The sequence below is a fragment of the Leptonychotes weddellii genome, chromosome 8, assembly GCF_054177405.1.
Source record: "Leptonychotes weddellii isolate Sample4059 chromosome 8, ASM5417740v2, whole genome shotgun sequence".
Classification (NCBI taxonomy): domain Eukaryota; kingdom Metazoa; phylum Chordata; class Mammalia; order Carnivora; family Phocidae; genus Leptonychotes; species Leptonychotes weddellii.
In genome coordinates, this window is record NC_138376.1 from 19,874,487 (window position 1) to 19,880,907 (window position 6,421).

Below are 6,421 nucleotides of genomic sequence, written 5' to 3' on the forward strand. Positions count from 1 at the left end.
AAAAAGAACTCGATTTTATAGAAGGGTTTAGAGAAGGGAGGTGACTTGTTAAGGTCCCAAAGTCGATAAATGACATAATTGAGCTCTCTCTCCATTCTACACTATAGTCTCAGTAGTCACATTCCTAGCACATAGTGGGCACTTGGTAAATGTTGATTCCCTTCCTCTTTCCTGTACATGAGATCCTGAAATCATGCCTATCTACCCAGAGATCTAGAGGAAAGCAGAACCTGGAAGGTTGCTTCTCGAGATCTGGCTCACTTAGGTATAGTCTGCATTAACTTTGATCTTACCTCCTTAGTGCTTGACTCTTCCTGTTTTGACCTCTGAAAGCTCCTCCCTTGGGTCCTTTGACTGCATTAGTCACCGACGCCTACCCATATCTTCCTGAGCAGGTGTGTCCCATAATTTCCTCCACGTGTCCCATGTGGTCCCACAGCTGCTCATGCCTGGAGTGTTCCCTGGTGCCCTCTCCTCCCACCCAATTCATCAAAGTACTCTTGGTTCTTTCTCCTCAGTGATCAATTTGTGAGTCCCAGTGAAATATATTCGCAAAAAAAATCCCATTGCTTTAGCTGAAAAATGTTCATGATCAGCCCAGCCTAACATGAACATTCCTTTATAGGTCATTGAAAGAAATTTCTCTAGAAGTCATGGACATGTGTTGTTGACTAAAAGTTAGAAATGCTGAAAAGTAAGTAAACATTTTGATTCAGAAATCTGAATCAAGAAATATTTTCATTCAGTCTTCAGCTCTCTGTTTTAGAAAATGAGGACTCTTAGCTTCATGAAGCCTTTTGCAAACTGATGTCTATGGAGAGCACTGGAAGAGGAGCAGTGAGATCTGGGTCAATGTCACTTCTTAGCCACTCTTTAATTATGGAAGAAACTACCAGTTTCCCATCCAGTGTCCATTCTCCACTTCTTGCTTCCTAACAGAACCTCTAAATGGTTGGGAGGCTGGATTATGTGCCCATCCAAAAACCTACTTTGTGCAGCCTTTCCTGCAGGAAAGGAAGTACAAGTAGAAGTCATTGGGGGGACTCCTGCCATGATCTTTAAAGTGGCTTACTCAGCTGGAAGGTACATTTTTACCCTTCTTCTTCCCCTCTTCCTTGCTTAGAACCCAGGTATCATGACCAAAGCTGCAATGGCCATTCTGTGGCCTGAGGAGAACATGAGGTTGAAAGCCAGTGACAATGATCAGTAGAACAGAAAGAGGATATTGTGGAGCCACAAGGCCTAGACCTGTGTGTCTCTAGACTTTTTTAAGGGAGAGGAAAAAAAATAATTCAAAGTCACTGCTGCTAGAAGCCAAATATCAGCCCTAACTGATACAGTGACCTGGGAACATTGCTAATTAAGCAATGAGGCTTCATTTCCTCATTTGCAAACTGATGGAGTCATGTTAGATCCCTACAGTCCTCTCCATTTCTATAACTGCAATTTTAAGACTCTATATGGGTGCCCAAGTACAAAAGCCAGGGCTGGCCTGATCTCTATCCTATCTTGGCCTTCCAGGCAAATTCGAAAGCATTTACCTCCTTAGGTGGATGTCAAAATGATTATGAACATAGAGTTACCACCACGTGACCCAGCAATTCCACTCCTAGATATATACTCAGGAGAAATGAAAATACACACACACACACAAACTTGTACATGAGTGTTCATAGCAGCATTATTCTTAATAGCTAAAAAGTGGAAACAACCTAAGTGTCCACCAATTGATGAATAGATAAACAAAATGTGGCATATCCATACAATGGAATAGTATTCATCCATTAACAGGAATGAGGTTCTGAAACATGCTACAACACAGATGACCCTTGGAAACATTATGCTAAGTAAAAAAAAGCCAGACACAAAAAACCACATGTCCTGTATGATTCCATTTATATGAAATGTCCAGAACGGGCAAATCCATAGTGACAGAAAGATTAGTGGTTGTGCAGGGGTTGGAGGGAGAGGGGTTAGGGAGGGACTGCCAGTGGGTATGGGTTTGTGTTTTGGGTGATGATTCTGCCATTACATAGTGGTAATAGTTGCACAACTCCGTGAATATACTAACACGCACTCACTTGTACTCTTTTGCATAGTGAATTTTATGGCATGTCAATTCTATCGCAGTTAAAGGAAAAGAAAATAGAATTACGAAGCATTTTGAGTGAAATAGACTGCATCCTATTTGGGTATGTGTTGGCAAGCATGCCTTAAGAAAAACATGAGGAGGGGCACCTGGGTGGCTCAGTCATTAAGCGTCTGCCTTCGGCTCAGGTCATGATCCCAGGATCCTGGGTCGAGCCCCACATTGGTCTCCTTGCTCAGCAGGGAGCCTGCTTCTCCCTCTCCCACTCCCCCTGCTTGTGTTCCTGCTCTCGCTATCTCTCTCTCTGTCAAATAAATAAAATCTTAAAAAAAAAGAAAGAAAGAAAAACATGAGGAAAAGGGCGCCTGGGTGGTTCAGTCAGCTAAGTATCTGACTCTTGGTTTCAGCTCAGGTTATGATCTTAGGATCGTGAGATGGAGCCTCATATTGGGATTCACACTCAGTGGGGAGTATGAGTGGGATTCTCTCTGCCTCTCCCTCTGCCCTTCCTCCACCCCAACATGTGCTCTCTCTCTCTCTCTCTTAAAACCAGACCAAACAAAACCAAATAGGTTGGAGGAATAGGATGGATAGGGAGAAAGCCTCTAAGAAACAAGGGTATTAGTGAGTCAGTTTTCAAGTAAATAGCTCAACTTTGAGGTACATTTAAAAAAACATGACTACACATGCTTAATATCTCTTAAACAATGGGAAGAAATCAGCATTATAGTAGATGTCAAATAGCTTTGTCTAGTATATGTCACATCTTAACTAAAATGGGGGTGTGTAAAAGTGGCACTCCAAAGTGCTATTTCCTACTCATTAACTTCCTACTCACTTTCACAATAACTATGTCCTAATAGAATATTCTTGCAATCATGATTACATTAGGACATTGTATATGTGGTGTTTCAGGACCAGGAAATTCAGCATCATCTGTCAAACAGTGACCCCACTAGAGACAAAAGCCCTTCAGCACTTTATCTGTGCCCCACCCATCCAGGGAGGTTGAGCTACAGACCAAGGGACAGCTTTGGTTTTTTTCTGGAAGCCAGGAAATTTCTCTTTCCCTTCTTCATGTGGCCTTGTGCATAACAGGACCTGAGAGATGCAGCTATAGAGAAAAGAACACTAAGTCCAAGATCTGATTTGTACAGAAAAAGTTCGGTGGTCTTAGACAAGTCTCTGAGCCTCCATCTCTTTCCTTACAAAATAAGGAGGTCAAACTAGATGATCTCTTAAGGTTACTTTTGGTTCAAATTTCTATTAATCTAGCATCCTTGTGATGAAATGGGAAACCTGCCATAGTCTAAGGTCATCTCTGGGGCTGGGTTAAGGGTCCAGGCAAATTTGGAACATATGAGGTTCCTGTTCCTTCTAGACTCTTGGGAGAACCTCAAGATAACTCTAGCTGCTCCTCCCTCACCCCAACCTTTGAATCCTGCATCACATCCCAGTAGCTGTGGTAATATGGTTACAGTGTCTGCCTCGAAGTGAATATCCTCCTGGTGGTACATCAGGGAGTGACAGAACATTTCCTTTGCAGAGTGTTGAACACACACACACACACACACACACCCCACCATCCTCACCACCACGACCATCACCACCACTCCAAATCCCATCACACAGTGGTGATGTAACAGGAAACTGAGAGTTTCCAAAAGTATCTTTTTTTTAAAGATTTTATTTATTTATTTATTTATTTTTATTTATTTGACAGAGAGAGACACAGCGAGAGAGGGAACGCAAGCAGGGGGAGTGGGAGAAGGAGAAGCAGGCTTCCTGCTGAGCAGGGAGCCCGATGCGGGGCTCGATCCCAGGACCCTGGGATTGTGACCTGAGCCGAAGGCAGACATTAACGACTGAGCCACCCAGGTGCCCCCAAAAGTATCTTTTAATCCAAGTGTTGGTCTGCATTTTCTTGCTTTTGAACTGTTTTCTTAAATATACATTTCAAGGGGCACCTGGGTGGCTCAGTTGGTTAAGCGGCTGCCTTCGGCTCGGGTCATGATCCCGGGGTCCTGGGATCGAGCCCCGCATCGGGCTCCCTGCTCCGCGGGAAGCCTGCCTCTCCCTCTCCCTCTGCCTGCCTCTCTGCCTACTTGTGCTCTCTCTATCTCTCTGTCAAATAAATAAATAAAAAATCTTAAAAAAAAAAAGTATGCATTTCAAGTTGTCTTGTACAATGGTGCTCTTAAAGCTTTGCCCCAGAGCATCTGCTTGACTGGTCCGTCTGGCACCCACTGTTCTAATCATGCTGAAGTAAGCTCTAGCAGTGTGCAGACGGGATATGCTGACAGGCTAGCAGGCTGGCCTGCTGGGTGCCTGCCTGTCCCCTTCTCACAAGGTGGGAAAGAGAGGCAGGATACTTACGGTATGCCAAGAAGCACCTGGCAGCAATCCCTGTCTTCTCCAAAGCTACCGATCATGTGTCTGACAGGTTGTGGGGAATGCGTGGCCAAGGATCCAGGGGGCCCTGGCAGCTGACCCAGTGTTCAGGGCATTTAAAACCAATGTTACCCTTCAATTAAGTTGTTGGAAGCTTTACACCAGCTCAGCAGGAATGGCACCAGCCAATTCACTGTTAAATATAGAAAACTGAAGAAGTCACTGACTCTGATCCATTTGTCCTTACTCATCACTAGGTCTAGGTTTTATAATATATAATACTTGCAAATTGCTACTCTTTTCCATTTTGGAGGCCATTTTCACACTATTTAGATAATGTTCACACTTTTCCTTGGAACCATCTTCATATATACTTCAGCCTCTTTAATGTGGAAATCCCTTATCCACCCCTCATCTTTTCTCTTCCTCTCTTTTAAAAAAAAACATTTATGTAGTAGAACCAACTAGAATGAAATAAATACAGGGTCAAATTTAAAGTAATATTTTTCCTAATTTTGCATTTGTCTAAAAATAGGAAAAATCATAAGCCTACAGTTTTATTTTTTTTCTTCCTATAGGGGTATATAAATAAATGTTATACATGTGTTTATAACTTAACACTCCACTTCTGTTCCCCAAATGAGAAACTGACTGGCCCAATCTAAGGCAGAACATGGCACAATTTGGCAGAAAATCTCCACAGAGAAATTTGCAGGAGAGCTGTTCTCATATACACAATGATATATGCACAAAATTACTCATTGTGGCACCATGAGAAAAAAGCATAAAGGACCTACATGGCCATCGTAGGGAACCAATGAAATAAAGTATGGCAGGATTACATAATGGATACTGTGTATCCATTTCAAGGAGGGAAGCTCTGTATTTTAAACATACTGTTCAGTGAAGAAAAGAGGCAGCAGAACAGTGTTACTATCATCATAAGATGTGTGAAGAAAGAAAAAAAGGGAATAATCTACATCCGTTTGAAGATATATGGAATATTTCTTCAAGGATGCTGGAGAGATAACAGTGCTAAGAATGGTTGCCCTCCAGGGAGGAAAACTGTAGCAAGGAACACAGGAGGAAGAGACTTCCTTCCCACTCTCTATCCTTTAGAACGTGTGCTGTATGCAGGTAGTAACTATTAAAAAAAAAAATTTTTTTTTTGTAAAGAAGTAAAGACATAGGATTTCTACATGAAATTACACTTAGTCTGCTTTCAAGGAGGCATCCTTTCAACTAATAAAATATTTAAGGGCATTTACAAATTCGCATTGATGTCCCATCTTATATTGGGTATGACTGTGGTTGGCTCAGTTTTACCACACGGACAGAGTAAATTCATTTGAACTTTTACCTCTCCCTTCTCTTTTCTAGAGGAAGAATTTAATATAATGTGTTCTGAAAGTTAACAGGCAAAACCATTATAAAGAAGCCCATAAAGAGAAGAAGGAGACAGAAGAGAAGACACTGTTAGGACACAAACGTTTATGTGATTTTAGCCATTACAACAGTAGCTCAGAAATATCTCAAATGTTACATTGATGTCATCAATAATACAAAAAGAAAAAAAAACCCCAAATGACAGGCAACAGTGAAGAGCACCAGAGACCCAGCGCACACACCTAGAGAAGACCATGCTTCTTTCCTTCAACTGCCAAGAGATTTTCACCACTAAGCCCCCCTCCCCCGTGCTTTCCTTCTCCTCGACTTTCCCTAACCTGCTTTCAATTGTGACTTTAAGCCTCATCCTCGCCCTCCTCCTCCTCGAACTCCCCCTGTTCGTCGGCCGTGGCGTCCTGGTACTGCTGGTACTCGGACACCAGGTCGTTCATGTTGCTCTCGGCCTCGGTGAACTCCATCTCATCCATGCCCTCGCCCGTGTACCAGTGGAGGAAGGCCTTGCGCCGGAACATGGCCGTGAACTGCTCCGAGATG